This window comes from Drosophila miranda, chromosome 4, assembly GCF_003369915.1.
Source record: "Drosophila miranda strain MSH22 chromosome 4, D.miranda_PacBio2.1, whole genome shotgun sequence".
Classification (NCBI taxonomy): Eukaryota; Metazoa; Arthropoda; class Insecta; order Diptera; family Drosophilidae; genus Drosophila; species Drosophila miranda.
In genome coordinates, this window is record NC_046677.1 from 29,969,976 (window position 1) to 29,991,735 (window position 21,760).

The following is a 21,760-nucleotide window of genomic DNA, read 5'->3' on the forward strand; positions in this document are numbered from 1 at the left end:
ACTCTGATTAGTTTGCTGCCACTCTGCCGATATCCTTCGACCACAAACAACATTTCAATGCTCCTTTCCGCCCACTCTGCCCCCATCTATCATCGGCTGTAAGCCCTGAACTTTAGCCGCAGCAAAACCACATCATTCATTATTGGAGGGCACTCCAGTGTCCTGTTCTTTTTTCGTTTTGCTTAATTGACAACTATTTTGTTTTTATCCAAAGATTGTGTTGAAAACTTCCACAAGAATGTCAAATGTCAAAGTGTCCGGCAACAACAAATTGTTCACCGAGAAAAACCACAAGAGATCGAAGTAAACAAAGAGTCGGAGTCCAGAGCTGGAATACAGAATCCAAATCCAAGACGCAGTGCACACATCAGCAGTTCAAACAGAACCCAATTGACCATAACTTATCGGATGACATGGCGCCCTCTGCCACGCCCACTATCAATCACAGGCGGACACAATAAGACACCCAGAAATATCCAAAAATTCGACATTCGGTTTTGAAGAGGCCTGTGCCGAAATGACGAAAATGAAATCAATTTGCGTCTCGAAATCTGTTCAACACAAAGCAAGAAAAGTGTTGCATGTCCGTTCTGCAACTCGGTCGCAGAGGAGGCGTATGCAACGGGTCCATTGAGCAGCTTAGTCAGTCATTCATTCGGGCAGTCCAGCCACAGACAGGAGTGCCATCCTTCTGTGTGTTCTTGGGGGAAGTACAATATCCCCTGGGCTGGTGGGTTTTAAAATTGTTTGTGTTGTTGATGTTCGTTTACAGATTGGAATGGAATGGAATGGAATGGAGTGGATAGAACACTTAACTTAAGGCTGTCGAATGGTTGGGCGGAAGTAGAGTCAATATAGGCTTAGTCACCTCTCGAAAACGCGGAACGATGGGTAGTAGTAGAAGTACTAGATAGTTGGCAAAGTGAAGGACAATGGATTGGTTCCTTTAAAGTATAACAAAATCCCTCCCAATAGTACTGTTTATCCCTAGCACACTCCTTCAGTATATCCCCTACAATATTCCCTTCCATCAATCACATAATCCCCAAATCAAATACATACAATCCTGTCTTTGGGAGACCTTCAATGAACCGCAGGGAAAGCGAGAATTGAAAAAAGTTCTCCCCTCAACCGCACAGTGGAGACCGCTTGCCTTGGATTTCCATTTGGCAGGTTACAATACATTTTTGTGGTTTATCCTCTGCATTGTTTTACCCAAATCCCCCCCTCCAAGGCCCCCTGCCCACCATTCCAGACATTCCCCAATGTGTGACAATAAAGTTTAGTGGGTGGAAGGGTGGCTTTGGAAATCCTTTAATTGACTTTGGGGTTTCTGCCCCCCACCCCCAGCTATCCCTGCTATCGGAGATGAGTGGCAAAACAATTTCTTTGCCCCTAGTATCCATCGATGAGTCCACATTTTGCTGCTCATTGAGTGGATTTTTGTCTTGCTTAACGCTTTGCCAAGCATTTTATTTTATTTCATTTTATTTTGCATAATCGATTAGTATTCCGGAGAACGGAGCCGTAAGCCCTTCCATGTATCATCATCATCGTCGTCGTCCCTGTTCCGCTATCATGCCATAATGACTGGTCGGAAAGTCTATGCAAATGGAATTCTATGGAATTGGGCAACATTCGTTGACAATTATAGATATTCACAATGATGATGCTCTGCATTTTTCGGTGGTCGGTGGGAGGGGGAGGGGGGTTCTATCCATAAAGATACAACAGAATGGAATCTGGCACGAATATGCTACATTTTTATTGCTGTGCCAGCCGGGGGGCTCCTGTACTCGTAGAATAACGACACAGCCAGTATGTTTGTCTTTCATTGTTCTCTCCAGTCGAAAGAGTGTCAAATGTACAGTGCGTCACGGTTGTGTATGGTTGAAAGATAGGCAAATAGGGTGTTCCCCCCACAGATCTCGATTCTTGCCTCCCACAGCCTACAGCTATGTCGCCTACTGTCCCCTGCAGATAGAATACTGCACCCACATATGGTTTTATTGATAAGCCTCTTTGTCTTTTGTTTCAACCTCAACTGTGCTCGGACTGGTGTTTCGGGCTCCTGTTTCTGGTTCAACCTTTTGTTTGCGGAATCATTTAAAGGGGTCACTCACAGGGGCACTTGGCCTGTTAATTTATGGGCCGAGACCGACGCCTTCTCCGGCTGTGGCAAATTTTGACCCAAAAATGTTGAGTGTTTCAATGTTTCGGCAAATTGTGTGCCTGGCCATTAGCCAGTTTGAGTTATGGTGGGCTTTTGTGCCTCGTTTTGGCCAGAGATAGTGCCCTGGCTGGCGCATAAATTCACCAGATATTTGCAGAGATTTTTCCAATGATTTCCAACTGAATGTTTAGTCATAATTTCTCCTGCAATTAATTTTGTAAAAGTACACGAAAAATTACTTAATTCGATTGCAGTTCAGTGCGAAATACAAATTGATTTGCACTTTATTCCGGCCGGACAGGCGGGCAGGCTTTTGCATAATTCATTTCTATTGCATTTCAATTGCCCAATTACGCATACGCCATGTAGTCATGTAGCCATGTCGGTCCGGTGTGCTGTCTATAATTTTCCATAATTTTGCACAATTACAAGAGTGCAGAGAAAAAAGCGAAATCAGTAAAGAAAAACAGAAATAATTAATAATTAATATGTAAATACATTTCCCGTGACAGGCGTTCCGTTTCACTTTCGTTTCAATTGACATCGAGGAAAATCCGAAGTCAGTTCAAAATCAATTATGGAATTACATGCTGCTTACAGTGGGGCCTGGAGATGTAAAACAGGGCTTCGAAACTATCCCTCGAGCTGGTCGGAGAGGTCTAGGGATTGTTTTGTCACTCTTTGTGCACCCCTGAGCACCACCTCCGAATTGGCATCAAGTGTGGACGCTCCTCCGTTTGCCAATCAATAAGTAAACAAAATAATAACTGAATAATTGATAACCATACTCGCACGCCCCCAATTATATGGAGACAAATGCCTGCTGTTAATTATAAATAAATATATACTTAAATAATTAATTGCCTGGGATTTGGTGTAATTTTTTGTTTATCCCATTCTGTTGAATGGTAAACTTTCTAAATATAATTGGCAAAATGTGTTATTTTAATGGCCGACTGCTGTGTCCTGGGCGTGCAATACGATACATATTTTTGCGGTTTGTTTAATTATATTTCCATTTCAGTGACAACGTTTTGATACACATACAATAACCCCGATGAAACCAAAACAAATGGCCTGAAAGCCGAACAAGGTAAGTCGATATTGAACAGGCAAATAATTCTGGTTTAATCTTTAAACCGGCATGAGAATATTTATCGGTTTTTATTGACTTGAAAAATATTTGTTTATTGGCTTTGAGACTATAAATTTTGAAACTATAAATATGGGCAATGTTTCCTAACATTTAGCCTTTTTTCGGGGATATCCACAGTTGTCTGTTGGTTGGTATTAGAGGGTACTGTTGCCACAGGGATCTGGGAGCGATGAAGCCCAATCCATCCATCCATTCGGTGTCGTTAACACTGCCAGCTCTTTGACCATTCGCATGGCCTGATGATCCTTGACTTCTGACATCGTGTGCCCCCTCCCCACCCATCGATGCGTCAGTTATCAGCCTCAGTGTCATAATCAGCAAATATCTGGCTGGACTACCCCAATCCTGCTTTTCACACGTTTGCTGGTGCCTTAACAATTAGGCAGCACTGGCCATCACTCTCCCTCCCTCCCCCCTCTTTGATCACATTGACAAATGATGCATGTTAATGCAACAGCGCTGTTCTGTGGCTTTGCAGCCGGACATTGATGCATGCCACTCAGAGAACCAGAGAATCAGTGAGATAGAGCCCCAGAGAGAGAGAGAGAGTGAGGCGGCGTGACACTGATATGCCTAATGAAGTGATGCATGCAGGTTGCTGTCCGTCTAGGACTCTCATGGTGATCCCATCCGACAATGGAGTAGCGGCCAGGCTGTCGCCTTTGAAGCATTTCCACTGTCAAATCATGCATGCCACTGCCACACCGCCACTGGGCCACCCCGCATCGACAGTCTTGACTAATGCCAATAAGCCAAGGAGCTGCAGGGGCGTGCCACTGGGGGGCCCGTGTGTCCCGGAGCCAACGAAACGAAATTGACCGCAACATTATTCGCCCGAATGTTGCATGTGGCAGCTGGCAGCTGCTGCCAAAGGGCTTTCGGCAGGTGTAAGTGCGGGCTTATTGGTGTTCGGGGCGTGTGCCTCGGACTCCGAAGGGAGTCTGGAGCTGGCTGGAGCTGGCTCCCTAATGCCGGTTTCGCCTGTGCGTGCCGCTTGACAGAGTTAACATTTTAATTGTCATGAAATATTCATTTTGCGGACTCTGTGGCGACGTTGGCGGTGGTGTGGGTGGCAACCCTAACATGGAAATAGTTTTTGCATGCATTGTCAACCCCTCGCCCTAACGCTCCCCTCGGACATTAACATCTTTACATGCACGAGGGGCGGTTAAGTGGGTTTTTTCCCTAAAAGTGGGTTAAGAACATCTAATAAAGGATTATAGGTTTTCGAATAGATTAAGGTGGGTTAGGGTCGGGTGGGGAAGGTTGGGCTATGTTTTGTTAGGATACAATACATTTCTTTGGGTGTTTTTGTTAGGCTGGAAAGAGAGGTTCGGTTGTAGAGATATTTCTGTGGCAATTGCTAGGGTTTGTACATCTGAGGGCTGTAGGTGTGTTTAGGTACTAGGAAATAAGGAAGGGTTTGGACTTCAGCTTTGTTTCAGCCACCAATAAAAGTAGTTTGGAATATTCCCCTCACAAGTGAGAAAACATTGTGGTTTTTTAAACGAATCTTGTATTCTATTTATTCTCTGTTTTCTTAAGATTGTTTACAAGTTTTTGTAAACTCCGCTTTTTCCTTAATGGTCCATGAAAAACACTAATTTGTTGTGCTGCCAATTAGACAGGACCTGCTAAGTGCTTTTTAATAATTTACCTTAAAATCTAATGACAAATGGACTTCCATTTTCCTAAGAGAAATATCTAGTAATATTCAGAAATTGTGCTTCAGAAAAAGCAACTTTAGATCTTTATTCCCCATAAGAAGATAGTCTTTGGTACTCTTTGTTGCAAGAACCTGTATAAAATCGAATCCTAATCGATCCTAGCTCTAATGATGCATGCCCCAATGGCTGAGGGTCCCTTGAGTCTCTCCCTAAAGGTACCCCCGGGGTTTTCCTTTTGTACAACATTTGTGGCGCCCCTCTGGTGCACACATTATTCCCATTAACTATTTAAGGGGCGTGACAATAAAGGGGCGAACATGGCCATAGCCGCATGGCCAAGGAGTCTTTAAAGTGACTTTGGACCTTGGCATTTAAAACTTTGGACCAACTTTCCCTCTCCCCCACTCCCTCTCTCTTAATCCGCCCCATTTTCTGCTCTCTGTTAATCTTCCAGACACTCGCCCCCGCTGTCCACTCCTTCTCCATCTCTGCCTCTCTATAAGGATACGACTTTTGTTGTTATTGCTGTTTATGTGGCGGCGTCTGCTTTGTTTGTCAACCGATTAAGTTGTAATTATGCGATGCTACGTGTCCAAAGGCATTTGGGATGAGTTTCGCCATGGGGTGTTCATTTTTTGTACCCTTGTTAGAGGATATTACGATGTGGAATAGTTGAACAGGAGAACTTGCAATATATTAAGGAATATATGAGGATATTCTCACCTTTTATTGTCCAGCCATTTCCGCAGCTCGACTCTATCCTATAGAAACAGCGAACCATCAAGGGTATCCGCAGATTCGATCCCTGGGAGTATCCCTCCTGCCGTGTTTCTCTTTTGTTTTGTCTGTTTTTGTTGGTGGGATAAAAGTTTTCCCCCTGTTTTGCGGGTGGAATGGGTTGCCCTCCAAGGAGTTGGCCCACAGAGTGGCGATTATGGTTAGAGGCGTCTAATGAGTTGGCATTAATGGGTGGCAGGCGGGGGGCATTCACCTTCATCCCACAGACAGAGGCAGAGACAGAGCCGGAGGCGGAGGCAGGGAAGCAAAGGTGCGAAAAGAAGAGCACGAAATGAGATTATTTGAAGTTGTTAAAGAGTGCAGGAGGGAGCGGATGATGAAGATAGACGGACAAAGGAAGGAGGCTTATTACATGCCAGTTAAACCGGAATGAAAAGGCTAAGAGAGCAGTGCAAAAGGAGGAACAGAGAATGCAAAAAAGAGGAACAGAGAATGCAAAAAGGATAAACGATTCGTCGACATCAATAAGTCAAAGATTGGAAGGGAAAAACCTGGAAAAAAAACAGAAAACGAAGTCAAGGATCGGGAGAAAACAGACCAAAAAACTCATCTAAAAAATACTCAAATAAAGAAACAAAAGAAATGAAAATTCTCACAAAAAGGGATAAAGAGAATCGAAATGGAATACCGAAAAGCCTGGAGAAAAAATAGAAACAGGAGGACAAAAGCCAAACTGAAAGCAAAAAAAAAAGGAGAAGTGAGGAGAAAATAGCCATGGAAAAGAATGGAGAAAAACTAAAAATGGAAATGTGATTCGAGTCCGAGTCGGAGTCCGGGTGGAGTCAAGGAATCCAACTTCAATTAGAAAGTGAGAATCTTTTGCGACAGATGTTAATGAAGGAAAAGGATCTATAGATGTGGACACCGAAGGGAAAAACATGCATCCAAATGGGGTAAACATTTATAGGAGAAACAGAAATATTGTTAAAGAAGATGTCTGGGTATTTTCAAGTGCAAATTCTAGCATACTTTTTGAGGTACCCCCGAAACGGAAACCAATTAAATCGGAGAAAATGTGAATCAATGTTAAAGCTCTTTCGATGGGCAGAAACCTTAAAGGATCAACTTTTACTCCATTAGAGTCTGTATGTTTATTTGAAATGAGCAAACATTTAAATACATTTATTGAGAAGAACTCGCATTATCATTAGAAGAGCTTTGATTTGAAGGCAGACTTTATACTAAATCGAGAATCGATTCCCTGGAATTAATGCGAGCTCTAGGGTCCTACAATCGGGCAGTAGGTAGGTAGAACAGCAGAAGCCGTACCTAAAAAAAAAACCTGAGAAGCCTTCAAGAAGCGGCATGCTTTGAAGAGATTCAATGGCCAAAATACATAAGAATCTGTAAGTCGGATTGAATCTAGACGAAAATCGATGAATTTGTTGTAAAATTGCACAAAATTCTAGTACTTTATTCTGGAACAATGGCTCCTCGTTGACCACCGTTTTCTCTGCCTTAAATGGAAGCCTTGCTAGAGTGTTTTTCTCCTCTATTTCGTGGTTACAATTCTAGTGTTTGTTGCCAAATAAACGATTCGGGTGAACTGCTTATGAATAGGCCATCAGCAGAACAATTCTTTGAAGCGCAACATTCTAGTATTGTGTAGACCTCTGTGTCCTATAGCTTCAGTAGCTTCCTGGCCCTCGCTTAACCATGACAGAACAACAAATTCCAGGTTTAGAAGTTCCAAATTATTTGGCGGGAACGACACTTTTTGAACGACTGGGAACAATCATGCACCTACTATTTCAACATAAATATGCACCCATATTCAATGATATATGTCACAAAAACACAACCAGCTTGGGGATTTTCAAAGGACTTTGAAAAAGAGTCGAGAGAAGTCCATGATCGCCGGGATAGGCTAAAGGCACTTCTCCATATAGGTTTCCGTAAGTGATCCTATCCTTATACCAAATGAATTAACCATAGGACAGTAGGCGATATTGGTGCAGATACGCAATGGGGCACCACTTCAGCTGCCACCGCATCCGAGGCACACTCCATAGAGCGAGCTTCATGGCGGCATTCCTGGCCTTCAATACAAACCATAAATTCACGGGCTCTACTAAATTTTCGAATGAAAATTCGATAATCAATTACGGAAATTATTCACATTAAAAAGCGAATTAAAACCGTACTAAATAAATACGGGTATCGCACTTGTGTTTTAGGATTAGATGCTAAATAAATAATCGAATGGCGCCAAAACAGGTGGAGCAGGGGGTACGGGGTCCCACGTTTGGGCAAACAATTTGCGCAATTTGTATGCTTTTTCCAGAATAAATATGAAATCAGGTTAATGTCGGGGCATTACATTAATTTTGTTGACTTTCAGGGCGGCCGAGGAAGGAAGCGAGTGAGTGTGCCCGTGAGTCTCCCTCACGTAGCCCATATTAAGATATCGCCCCAGTCATATCCATTTTTAATGCGCTAATTTTTCAGCAATATTCGGCGTAATCTAACAGAGCGTGACGGAGACAGCGACAGCGCCAGACACAGACACAGGTGGCACGTTGTAAGCCCCACGTCGCAACGCATCTTCCTGCTCTGCTCTTTCAGCCGGATATCCTTTTGTTGTCGAGCCTCTGCGACTTTTATCGCAGCTAATATGCCACGTCACCTGCAAGAGCGGAAAGCGAGACCAGCAAAAAAAAAGAAATACCGAGAAAATTACCAAAAGCCAAGAGACAAGTGCAGCCTTGAGGCCTCAAGACAGCAGCAATGGAAACCCCACTGAAGGTCAGGACCGAGAATTCACTTAGTTCCAAAAAGGGAATACAGTCAAACATCGTCAAGGAGGATTTTTTGGGACGCCAAGGGAGGACCCATAAAAAAAGTATCCTACCGCCTAAAGAATTAGAGAACAGCAGGTTTCCAGGTTCTGTAGAGTAGAGAATATATTAGAATGACCAAAAGAATGTCTCAACATGCAAAATTGCATCTATTCCCTACAGAACACCGGAACCAAATTAAAATTCACGAAGAGCCTTAGCTTTCATGCATATATTCCACAAAATCTATGGTTGAAGCCTTTCCAAGCATGAAATGTTCTTCATCCCCTGATATTCTTCTAAATTCTCACAATTTCTCTGCAAAAGCATGTCCTGCACTTAAAGTTATACATATACAGATATCCTGCAAAGTCCACAAAATACCATAAATCCATGTACAACATATAAGTGGTATTTTTCCGAAAAATTCGTAAGAGGAAAATCAAAATTGTTAAGCTCCAGCGTGCTTGAACTTTTCTGAAGAATCTTTTAAGCTGCAACTCGAACCAAAGCTGAAACATAAACTGGGAAGTATTTCAGGTATTTCGCGGCACGTCTTAACGGGCAACTATTTAAAGCTGCCAACATATATTGCTCTTACATAATTAGTTGTGCTTAAAGTTTAGTTCTTTTCGTTTTTATTTTCTTGGCTGAAGGGATGCGTGGCATGTGGGATTTATGGGGATTCCGTTTACAGTTTTGTTGGGGGTTTTGTGCGGAGCGCGGACTCTGCTGTAAGCAGGCGCTGTTAAGCAGCAGGCTAAACGAACAGCCGGCTGTAATTATAAGCAGCCGGCTGTTAAAGATAACATACAAGAATGTTAGAAACATTTGGGTTCTCTGTTCCTGTGCAGTGGCTTGCCCCGTGGCTTTATGGATGTTCTTGAATTTCAAAAACGAATCACCTATTTTCTGTAGTCAGATTTTACAATACCCATAATCCAAATCCAGTTAAAGTTCAAATTTTGTATAATTATTACTTTTAATTAATATATAAAAATTTATATAATTTCCCAAAATCGTTTGCCTCTCATTTCCTCCCAACGAGCGGATAATTGTTGCACTTTGCTTATTTAATTAATTAATGACCAGCCAATAAATGTGTTTGCATGTTTGGAGATTCCCAACACTTTTCGCAGGGTTATTAAACCTCCCAAAAAAATGCAACCAAATCACGAACCCGAGAAAAAAAAACATACAAAAAGCGGCATGCAAAAGCGAACCACTGTAAAGTTAACAGCAGCTCAGTCTCCGTTTGCTGTTGCGTCGCTGCTTTGACTTCGGCTCAGCTCTGCCGGCGCTAACAGTGGCCAGCAGTGGGCCTTCGGCTGCTGCTGCTACGTGCCGGCCGGGACTTGCTCTCTTTTTTGGGATTTTCTCTATATTTTGTGATGGTATATCCTCTCTTCGTGGAGGGATTTTTCCTCGTCTTATGTTGCTGGCAACATTCACATTGTATGAGCCAGACTCAAGTGCCGAGAAATCGAGCAGCATTGTTCCTCAACATGGCACGGATTGAACAACATTTTGCATACCCTGGAGAAATGGATGTTCTAGAATTGATCAAATGTTTTCCATCTAATGCACCAATAAAGGCCAAAACCAGTCAGTCTCTGTTTTAAAGGTATTTCAACGGTATTTTGAAGGTAGTGGTCTTCTTACAGAAACCAACAATGGGTATCGGGATCGAGATATATACGCAAGACACTCATTATATGCATGAATGTGTCTAAAAACATATCAATCTGAGAAAAGATCTTAATTAATCTTTATCTTTGTTTGATCTTGATCTTTATTAAAAAATGTTTGGAAAACACTATCTTCATATAATATGCTGTCTGCTGCCTGCTGCTTTCAGTCACCTGCCAGCGGTTCAGCGCGTCGCATCGAAGCGGCAGAGTCGTGGTCGTTACAGAGAGTATGTGAAAAGCGTGTTTCTTTCCCTCAAACATTTGTGTTTCCCTAAACCCCCGCCATCCCCTCATCTTAACCATTGTGTGTGCTTATGTGTTGGTGTTAATTTTGCATGTGTTTTTTTGTTATTTATAATTCAAACACACAAAATATCTAAAAAAAAAAAAAAAAATCCTATCCTGTTTGAGAACCTGTTTTTTGTTCCACACAAACATCTTTGGGTTCTGTTCTATCTAATGCTCTTTGATTGAACTCGATTCGAAGAGCAGCAACAGCAGCGGGTCTCCGGCTCTAAGAGGAATCTTAAACGCGCGCCGTGACGTCGTCGTCGCAGTCGCAGTCACAGTCGCTGTCACCGGTTCCCGTCTCCCCGCCGTCTCCGTCTCCGTCTGGTTCTCAGCACCGTATCAATAGAAGTTTTTCATTTGATTTACCGTTAGCGGTCTGCCGCTACCACGGCCGCCTAGCACTGCTGGCTTTTTTGAGATACCCCTGCAGTGGTGGGGTATGATGGTTGCGGACTATTTTGGGGCCTATGAAGAGAGAATAGAGAATATAATATATAGGCTATAAAGACAGGGTTTGATGGTGGGAAAAACCATTCCTTGTCATTTTTTGTTTCTGAAGATCGAAAGGTTATAGAAATTTCCATCGAAAAGTGGTAGATAAATTTAGCCAAATCGATTCCAAATCCCATGCCTGCATCATCTTCTCATGATAGTTTTTCAAGGGTATCCAATACTTCGTCCCAAAAACCACACATTTCTACTACTATGTTCTCGAGTGGGCAGCGCCAGCCAAGCGTGCATCTTTGTGTTTAGAAAGCCACTCGGCAGGTCCCAGACCCACTCCCCAGTCCCCCCCGACTGCGTCTCTGCGCTCACCCCATCTTTGGGAGGCTTCGCGCTTGGGGCCTGGTCTTCACAAAAAAAAAGTAAATAAATAAAAAGCTAAAAGGCAGCAGAATCAAAGCAGAAGAAGGCTTAATTAAATTTAAAGCAAACTTGGCTCGAAAACTGTCTGCAGACAAATACCCATCGAAAACACACACACACACACACACCCATACATAGATACGTATATGGCCAGACATTATGGATTGACCGACTTCTTGTAGCGAAACCGAAACCCCCGTTAATTGATTGGGTTCTGGAATCTGATTTTACAGCCGTTCATTTCTTGCGAAGAGAGAAAATTGGATAGAAAAATATGCGTAGAGTAGAAATCAAATAAATATTGGCCTAGCCAAACAAACAAATAAATAAATCAATTGATTTGCCATGCATTTGGTAACTTGTGAACCGATACGAGTACGATTTTTAAATGTTTGAGTACTCTTTCGATGGAACAACTGGCTAAAAAAACAAAACGCATTTTTCCGCAAATAAATATGTGAAGTGAAATTCCAAACCAAACCCTTTTCTGATATTTATTCCAATCAAATAAAATACCAAAACCAAAACAAGATTTTATGTCGAAAAAAAGCCTTTAAATTCGTTATAAAAGCATGTGCCTCAAACAGACAACATTTCACATTTATCGCCGGACTGGCCGACTGGCAATCATAATTATTATTCGTGGCATTCCAGGCCCAGTTCTCATTCATTCATTCATTCTCGGTTGGTTTTTGGAGGGCGGGGAAAACCACACGGAAACATTCCACCAAATGGGCAAACAGGTTGCCACAAAAAACAGCTGAGGCCAGAAGGAAAATGAAAAGTCAAACACGTGCACGGTAGAACGGTAGAACGGCGGAAAAGGTTAACGAGAACAGCAACAATAAAAACCAAAATTTTTTATCAAACAGAAACAAAACCAAATTCAAGATTCGCGCGGAAACTGAAAACCAATTATTAAACGACCCAAAAAAAAATTAATAAAAACGTTAAAAATATCTCCTAAAAAAGTAGCCAACAAACGACCAAAAATATTCCTTAAAAAGTCACCTAAAAACCACTGAATATTCAAAAAAACCAAAATAAAAATAAAAACCAACAAAAAAAAAGAAGGCGAACAACTAAAGGAATTTTCAGGCGTTTGGCATTTTGTCAACCCGTAAAGGGCCCCCCGAAAAAAGAGAGAGAGAGAGGGAGAGAGCCGCACAAGTGGCTGCAACAAAAGGGCTACCACCGAATCCCAGACCTCGCGACCCCTCTGGAAAACGAAAAACTCAGGCCGGAAAACGCTTGTTTCGACACGTGAGAGGAACAGAGAGGCAGAGCGGCAGAGAGAGGAGTGTGGCTGCAGCAGCAGCAGCAGGAGGAGGAGGAGGAGGTGTACGGCCAAACCGAGGCTAGTGACAAGAAACAACAACAAAACAAACAGGTGAGAAAAGGAGACCCTGCATGAATGAATGAGCGAGTGAGTGAGTGCCGGATGAATGGAAGCCAGAGCAGGAGCTGGAGCAGGAGCAGGAGCAGTGGTGCGGCTTTAAGGGGTGCGGGGTTACGGGGTACGGGGTACTGGGTGCGATTGAGTGATTGAAACTGATAAAGAATAATAATAAAAAAGGGCTTTGGCTGTGCCTGAGGATTTTCCCAAACAATTCTGTTATACCCTGTCAATGTAGAGAAGAAGAGTGTAATAAGCTATCGGGTTTTATGTAAGGAAAAGAAAATGTGCTTGGAAATTTAAGATATGGGAGTACGGTTCGGATCTATTAAAGCTAGAGACACAATAAGGTGCATATATCGAATTGTTCTAGGTCGTTTTGGGTCGTCATCGTTCTAGCAAAGCGAGTGAGCCAGGGGTTGACGCACAAGCAAAGCGAGTGTGTAGTGGCCTTGCCTCCTAGTAATGTAATATTTATTCATATCGTAGGCTCAGTGATCTAACGATTTCATTTTGAAAATGTTCATAAATTGTCATAAATAAATTATCATAAAGATATTGAGCTCTGATTTAAAAAAAATTATAAATAATATTGGTTAATATTAAGGGTACAGAAATAGTTGCAACTTAACCCAAAATGACCAAAAGCCAGAGAAAAACCGTATGTTTTGAGACCCAAATAAAGATATTGGTCTCCTTATTCTTAGATATAAAAAATATATGTATTTTCTACACATATGATTCATAAAAAGCCACTACTAGATGATTACAGGAACTATTGGATTAGAGGATTGTAATTAGCGGAATATTGTAAAAAAGTAAATGGTATTCTCTTCAGTAAAAATATGCCATAAATTTATATATAGATGCATATCTGTTTCATTGACTTATAGAGCGGGATATTCCCCTGTATAGCACATTCAGTCCAAAAAATACCTCCGACTACTGGGTAACCCTAGTCGGAATATCGAAGGTACTTTTGTGCTTTCATGTTGCTTGTTGTTTTCCTTCCATTTTCCCCCTGTGCCCCACTGCCTCTCGCATTGTATATATGCAGGAGGAGCTGCCAGGGAGAATTCTGCTCAATAAGCAATTAATATGCACAAGTGTCTGCCCGCCGCGAGAGGGTTGCCCAATTGAGTTCCTCTGTTCGTTCGGTGGCAGCCCAAAATCTCCGAGCGGAAATGGTCTCGGTTTTCGGTTTGGGTTTGGGTTTTGTCAGTAGTGTCTCTGTTGTGTCTGACAGTCTTGTCCGTCCGTCTGTCTGTCCGTACGTCCGTCTGTCTGTCTGTGTGAAAAAGCGGGAAAAAGAAACACCCAACGTGGCGCATTGTTTCGCTTTTCCCCGGCAGTGTTAAGAGCTTAATTTAATTTCAAAAAGGTTTTTCAACTTGATGGAAATTGAGTTTGGTTTTGTCGTGGAAATTACAGACACCCAAAAAAAAAGTCATTGGAAAATCATTGGGGAATAAAGAAATCCATGGCTTTGCAGCTCTGAAATCTTGAACAAAAAATTCTACCAAAATAATTTGATGAGATTTCTTCTCTATTCCACATTTAACATATCCCAAAATATTCTGTAAAAATCCCCAAGTTATTGTCACGCGCCTCATGAAATCGAAGAACCATTTTTCAGCAATTAGTAAGAATCCTGGTGCAGCATTTGGAGGGCACTGCGCTGAATCTGTTCCTATTATCTCAATTGAAATTTCCCTTTGAGTAATTTGAGACCAAATTTGATTCAGATTCTCTTCTTGACGATGGCTTCCATTCTCCCGCTTTTGTTTCGCAATTTCTGCGTTGGCCCCAGTCACGACTTTAACATTAATCTATTGCAATTTATATTTGCTTTTGTTGGAAACTGCAAACATCCCGAAACATACAAACAGAAAGAACTATTAAGCAGGGGCGTAGTCGGAGGGGGAGATCTAGTACATATTTCACAGTATAAAAAGGGATTCCCCGACACTATTCCTACGTATTCCCTACCTTTGACTTGGGTTTGACTTGGTCTAGTAGTTCTGCGGCTTAGAGAAGCACCTTTAACCATAGACCCTCCTCTGCTAAGCCTCTGGACCTTTCGGCTTAACTCTTCTGTAGGAAGTTCCACAAGTATCAACTAAAGTTAGCCCGGAAAAGTTGCCAAAACGTCTGAGGGAATGCCAAAAATACGCAAAATAAAAGCTGCAGATAGAAGAGAGCAACAACGAAAGAAAAACGAAATTCGACAAAAGAAAAACAATGCCACAAAAGGGCACAAATAATGCGCTCCGTATTGCCGGAGTCAAGTCGAATCCCCGGCTCCGGTAACCGTCTCCCGGTAGTCGGGGAGTCCTTGATACCATCTCTAGGCCACGTCGGGTCTCTCGTGAAATATCGCACTTTGCTTATAGAAATTGTTATCTGTGCTGGAAATAGAAATTCAGGAAAAGTCCAAATAAACCAAAACACAAACAAAAAGTGGAAAAGAGATGAGAATAAAGCAAAGCGCAAACACACACAGACGCACACATAGACGCACACAAAAGTAATGTGAAACACAATAAAAGTGTCTAACTGTATGAAGAAATGAAAGTCAAAATGTGGAGGGGGGAAGGGTGTGAGGCAGAGGCAGATGCTGTGGCAACATGCGTTCGGTACTTCTCAGTGAAGAAGCATCTTCTTTGTTGGCTTCATTAGCTGCCTCAATGACTTTGTTTCTCTTCGTTCTTCGTTCTTTATGATTCTCTTTCGTTGATCTTGATCGTGAACTCGAAAATATTTCGAAAATGTGCTAAAGCATGAGAGAAAGAGGCAGAGAGAGGGCTTCCTCCTCGTGTCTGGGGGTTTGGAGAAGAAAGCGTGCAAATTATGGTTTCTAGGAAACTGGGTACCTTCCCACCTGCCCAGCAGAGAGCCGCAGTGGCCACAGATATAGTAATTACTGAAGAAACAGGTGTAATTGGGGAAGTAATATTTGAGCTTTGAGGCACTAAAGAATGTTTTGATGGCCAGAGTGCAGTGGAACGTTTAGGCCATGAATTACAGTGGAGTTTCTCTGGCTGCAACTAATGCTACGCCTATCTAAGGAGTTCCAACCGCAATCCATCTTCACTACTCATCGCCACAACCTTCAAGACGCACTCGCATCTTTTTAGTTACGACTCCGAATGCCTGGCGTACAAGGTAGTAACCAAGTTTCGTTATATGGCCCACAAAAGCCACAGAAGCCACTTCCTCTCTGCCAAAATCTGTTGCCCCTCCTCTCGCGGGGATAATTCAATTATGATCGGGGTGGGGAGGGGAACATCGCCAGAGGCAGAGCAGACAAAGCTAATGAACACCGACTGAATGGCAAGTCAAGTGGGAAGAAGACAGGGCTCATCATAATGATGGCGATGATTATGTTGAATGTAAAATGGGAAAACGAAGGCAAGTGCAAGTGCCAGAGAGGGAGAGGCACACAGGAGGAGGGGGGGAGCAGCAGAGTGCATGCCAAAGCGGGATGGTTGAGCAGAGTGCAGGCGCGAGCGCGAGGGGGAGAAAGAATACAAATGAGTCGCCGCGGCAATGAACTCGAAAGAAGAAATGCAGACTCACACACAAACAAAAGACGAGTGGAAGAAGAAGAACGAGAATGCATAACTTACAAAAATAAGGCAGGCTGGACTTAAGAAGTCGAGCTATTGATACCCTGGGGGATTTCTATGTGAGATATCCACTCATCTTTTGATCTGATTATGAATTTATTTGCAATTTAGTTGGAAGTAGCAGAGAGCTAAGAAGTCTGCAGAGTTAACAGAGCAATTAACAGAGAGAGAGAGGCTAGCAGCGGCCGTCGCGCAAAGAGAGGCGAGAGCCGAGCTTCAACGATCGAGGTATTCAACTCGGGTATTCTAGCTACGGAATACCCGTGGCCGCATTTAAGCCTACAAGCATGTATGTATGTACATACATACATGTTCTATCCTGCTTGGATTGGGTTTGTAATGATCTAGCATACCCTCTCTGCTAGGGTATCAAAAGCCTGCCAAGCACAGAGAGCAGACCCGAGCAGAGCACACAGAATGCAGTCTACGCTCTGCCTCTGCCTCTGCCTCCGCCTCCGCCTCTGCCGCCAGCGTTGCAGTTGCAGTTGTCAGTGGCATCATTATACCAACAGAGATTTTTGTTGGCCTATTAGGAGGAGCTGAAGAAGGATGGCGCCACTGGCTAACAGAAAAGAACTGTATTTTCTTTGCAGCTGCAGAATATTGTTAGCCGAAGGAGCTGGCCAGGCGGCAGAGGAGAGAGAGGGGCAGCCGCATCTGTTTCTGAAAGGAAGAGAGGGAGAGGGAGAGCGAGAGAGAGCGTGAGAGGAGAGAGCGAGGGAGAGGTCATTCATCCAGCGTTTATCGCGTTAAGGCTAGGCCGGGCACCCTCCCCACCTTCCGCTAGATGTGGCACTTTATTAACATATTTCTCACTCTCTCCCTCTCCCTCCCACACCTTCTTTCGTGGTTACTGTTGTCGGTTACTGCCGCACCCGCTCCCCTCGCTCTTCTATGTGGTCTTTGCATTCTTCTCCTTCTGCTGCCAAGTGCGGTTGTGTTTGTTGTTGCTTTCTTGTGCTATTTGTTTATGTTTTTAGTACGTTTTTCTTAATATTTGTGTGTTTCTTCTTCTATTTGTTGTTTATTCTTATTTTATTTGGTGTTATTCTTCTGCATTTGATTCTTTTTCTTCATTCATTGGGCTATGTGCTTCTTATAGAGTATGAATTCCCTTTAGGAAACCCATACCATTAGTTGTAGGGTATATATTTGTCCAACACGAAGTGTTTAGTAGAGCCCCGGCCATTGCCGCAGCTTAAAACGATCCCCCGCTCGTTTACATTTTGAAGACTACATATGCACATTCTATACCTTATCAAGGTCCCTTTCAACTACTCTCCATTTCCTGATATTTAAAGTTCTCAAATATTCTCCTTTATCCTTCACCCTCACCCCAACCCCTACCTTAATCACTTTGTAATGCGTCAAAAGTTTTTGAAGGGTATTCCCCAGGCGACTCCCCTTACCCACTGCTGCTGCCTGCTCTTCCGCAGACACTCTCTTTTGAGGTTTCCTGCTGTCCTTCAGTCTCCCAGCAGTGGCTGCGGGAGTGTGAGAAGAGGCAGAAGCTGTCTGCTAAAGAGCTCCTCCTGGGACCCTCTCCTGACCAGTGCTCTGCCCCTCTCCGTCTAAGGTTCCAGCTCTACGGCTATACGGCCGTAGGACGCTTCTTTTACGGCTGCTGCTGCTGCTGTTGGTGACGCTTGCTTTTATGCATTCCGCTCTCCTTTTCCTCTCTCTCCTGCTTCCGATCCGGCCTGAGTTTTGGCCTACAGTTTTTGGCCAGCAGGAAATGGCCGACATTAGACGGAGGGGGGCCCTGGCACGTGTTTATGTTGCTTTGCCGTTATTTTATGCTGCACGCTGTGGCAGGAAATGCGACAGAAAATGCATTCGCCAGTCGCCATGGAATTTTCAGCATTCCCCCATGCCGGAAAAACCGTTTTCCTCTCCCTCTCTCTTGGGGTTTTTGTTTTATTTGTCATCTCTTCGGCAGAATTTTTTCGCAAGCATAAATTTTGGCCAGAAATACAAGGAGTATGTGCTCTGGCTCTGGCTCTGCGCTGGCGATTCTGCTTTAGATTTCATTTCCATTTCATTTCAGTTAAAGCCGAAGAGAAAATAAACAGGAATTCCACATCAAGCGACTGTTTCTTTTATATCCAGAATTTTCGCCGAAATGAGACTTTTATGCTCCGCCTATAAAGCCCAAATAAAAAGCATTCTTTTCGTATATTTTTAGCAAAAGAAAAGGAATTTTCTTAGCCCAACATTTCAACGTTTTAAAAGAGATTTCTTATAAAAATATTTTCGAAATCGAAAAATATAGAAATATTTCTATGGGGAAGCACAAAATTGAGGGATAATGAAATCAATTTAGGGAGAAACTACTACGAAAACTCGAATGTTATATTCATAGAATAATTTTTAGAAGGAAAACTTAGGGAAGAATCTTTCACTTATCAATGGGGAAAAAGAGGAGAAGGGAGAGAGTCTTCGAAAACTCGATTATTATATTTATAGAATAATTTATAGAAGGAAAACTTGTAGAAAAATCTTTAAAAAATCAATCGGGAGTTTTAAAAAACTAAAAATATTTACTAAAACCTCATAAGAGTTTTCCTAACTAATTTCAGCTTTTTTTGATGAACATACAAATTCCCAAAAATCTAAAAAACTCCCAAAAGACTAAAAACCTCAACCAATCCAACCATGAACAGTTTTCCCAACTTGTTACTTGGAAAATTAGTGGAAAATGACTTAAATAAAGTGCAGGGAATGATAATTTTCATGCCTGAAAGAATTCCATTCCATGAAAAGTTCTCCCCGAAGAGGAATACGTGGAATATGAGCCGTAATAAATATGCAGATGAAATTAACTAATCTTTTGTGGAACTCTCTGTTAAGCTTTGCTTAAATTAACACCTTGCGGCGGAAAAACAAGTTTTGTAATGGAATTCATAGGGTGCTGTGCTGTGCTCTTTTGTGTGTGTGTTGGTTTTTCCTGGTATTTCCAGCCACTCGTCAGCCCCTCATTAAAAAGAATGCTGTCGCCCTCGAAAGTCGCTCTTCACCCAAAAAGAACTGCAGCTGCAGCCATCAGCCAGCCAGCCATTCCTTCACTTTTCCAGCCATCCATTCCATTCCCCCACTTTTCCCCCCATTAAAGCAACCTTTCATTTACACTGTGCTCCAGGGCATGGCATTTCCTTCTGGCCATTGACCATCATCGGAGTTGTAAAAGAGATGGAAACAAGAGAACGAAAGAGAAACAGAGAAACAGGGAAACAAGGAGGAAACTTTGTTGCTTTGTTATCTGTCGCTTTGCTGTTTTCCACACAGTTTATTTTGTGGCTTATTTGCATTATTTTAATTTCAGAAATTCATTCGATAAATCTCAATAAAAAACAAAATTCTTACGGTTGTTCTCAGGAATCAGAACCGTTATGCTGGGGCCGCATTCCTAATTAATTTTCAAATCAAATGGAATGGAAAGGAATGGGGGGAAAACCCTATAGAACGACTGGAAGCATATGGCAAAACTTTCGACTTGCAATTCAATTTAGACTTGAACAAAAAAAAACGGCTACTAGTAGAACAGGAAAAGCAACAACAATCATAGCCGGAGAGAGCAAAGGTAGAAAGACAAATTGCAACTTTTTGAGGCACAAAAATCACAGTTAGCAGATAGTTTTCCCACCCACCCATCCACGGGTTTTCCCCACCAAACGACACAAGACACAAGAAGAAAACTTTGTCCTGCCGCCCGCCCGCCGCCGGAACACTTGAAACAAATTGCAATTTGTTCCCTTCGCCTACAGCACGAGGGTTAAATGGTTTTCCAGGGTATGGCGGGAGGATATAGCCTATAAATTAAGTGCAGCAATTAATAATTTAAAAGGCGTGTTAATTAGAGAGGTAGGGGCGGAAGGAGCAGAAGGAGCAGCAGTGGCAGTGCCAAAATGTTTCGCCTAATTGCAGTTTCAATTAGGCGCATTAGAGAAATCCTTTCGGCGAAAACACAGTTTGGCTTTGGACTCCCCCAAATTTAAGTTCTTTTTTTTTTGTGGGCTTTAGGAACTTTTTCTAATGGGTTTTATGGGTCATCAGGTACTCTTAAAGGAAGTTGAGTCGTTAGAAGCTTAAATATAGATTAAATCATCATTTGGTTGCATGAATTCCTTGAGATATAATCTCAATAAAATTCGAATATATATCCAAAATAAATCTTTATAAATCACAAAAACATTTCCCCCCCGTCAAGACAAATACTTTCACTATTATTTGTAACTAAAACACTTTGTCTTTCTTCCGTTCCCTCTCTCTCACCCTCTGCCGTTTCCATTTCCCTCCAATGACTGGCGATTGTTCTGGCAACATGTGCGAAAACTTACAACTGACACTGTGCTGTATATATATGTATATATTATCATTAAGGTGGCCATTTCCGCTTCCTTCCGCTGTGTCTCTGGCTCCGAATCTCTGTGTCCATTTGGGTTTCCCTTTTGCGCACCATTTCATCGGGCTGGGGTCCAGAAGCATTTTTCGCTGACAATTGGAGACCCCTTCTGGACATTCTGTATAGAAGATACACTGAAAACAAAGATATACCATTTTTCAAACGAAATTTGGTAGAGAAGACCATTTCCTGCATTGCTTTTCACCTGTAAACCAGAATCTCCTCCTTTTTGCAGTACCGAATTCTCTTTAGTTTTTTCTTGCAGTGCACCACCCATATTTCATTTCATTGTACGCGATATTTCTTTGGGCGGATGCATCCTCTAACTGGAACCAAAACCAAAACCAGCAGCAGAAGCAGAAGCCGGAAGCAGAACCAGACTGCTGACTGCTTAATATTTCACTTTGGTCACCGGCCAGGCCAGGCCGCACTCTGTTCAGTGAATCTTTTATTACATAACTTGGATTAGATTGAACCGCTGCTGCTGTGGCATGCCCCTCACGTTTCACGCGGCTGCCTAATTTAGTTATGCAGCCACTGGCACTATCCATCGCAAAAAGAGGCGTAGAAGGAGGCGGAGACAGAGGCTCGATTCATAACCGAACCATTGCTTATTCACAATCAATCAGCGTATTGAATCGGGGCAGATTCCCGTTACTCTTGGCCATTACCGGGCCATCGCTTGCCGGAGTGCGGAGTGGGACCACAATTAGCTTCCCGAGTCATGGAAAATTCTGCGATTCGCCGAATTGCAATTGGATTTTCTATGCCAATTTGTTAATTAGTGGATAAGTGAATGCTGGAGAGGTATGGTATGATGATTGGTTGGGATATTGCGGATACATTCATATAGTACTGGGTGTTGCAAATAAGCGTATGATTGAGAGGGAATTTCCGTGCAAATGATTGGAAA

General features: G+C 42.6%; 1 protein-coding gene across 2 annotated transcripts in view; it reads left to right on the plus strand.

The window, feature by feature from the left end:
• The first annotated feature begins 10,435 nt into the window (after window positions 1-10,435).
• The window catches only part of LOC108161526 (leucine-rich repeat and fibronectin type-III domain-containing protein 2), a 65,002-nt gene continuing 53,677 nt past the window's right edge, over window positions 10,436-21,760 (plus strand). The window contains exons 1-2 of one of the 2 annotated variants that reach the window (XM_017295805.2): window positions 10,436-10,489; window positions 12,293-12,810. The gene's annotated coding sequence lies outside the window, so the exon portion shown is untranslated. Of the gene's footprint in view, window positions 10,490-10,650; window positions 12,811-21,760 lie in introns of those variants that run through there. The other variant, XM_017295806.2, reaches the window with a different exon arrangement.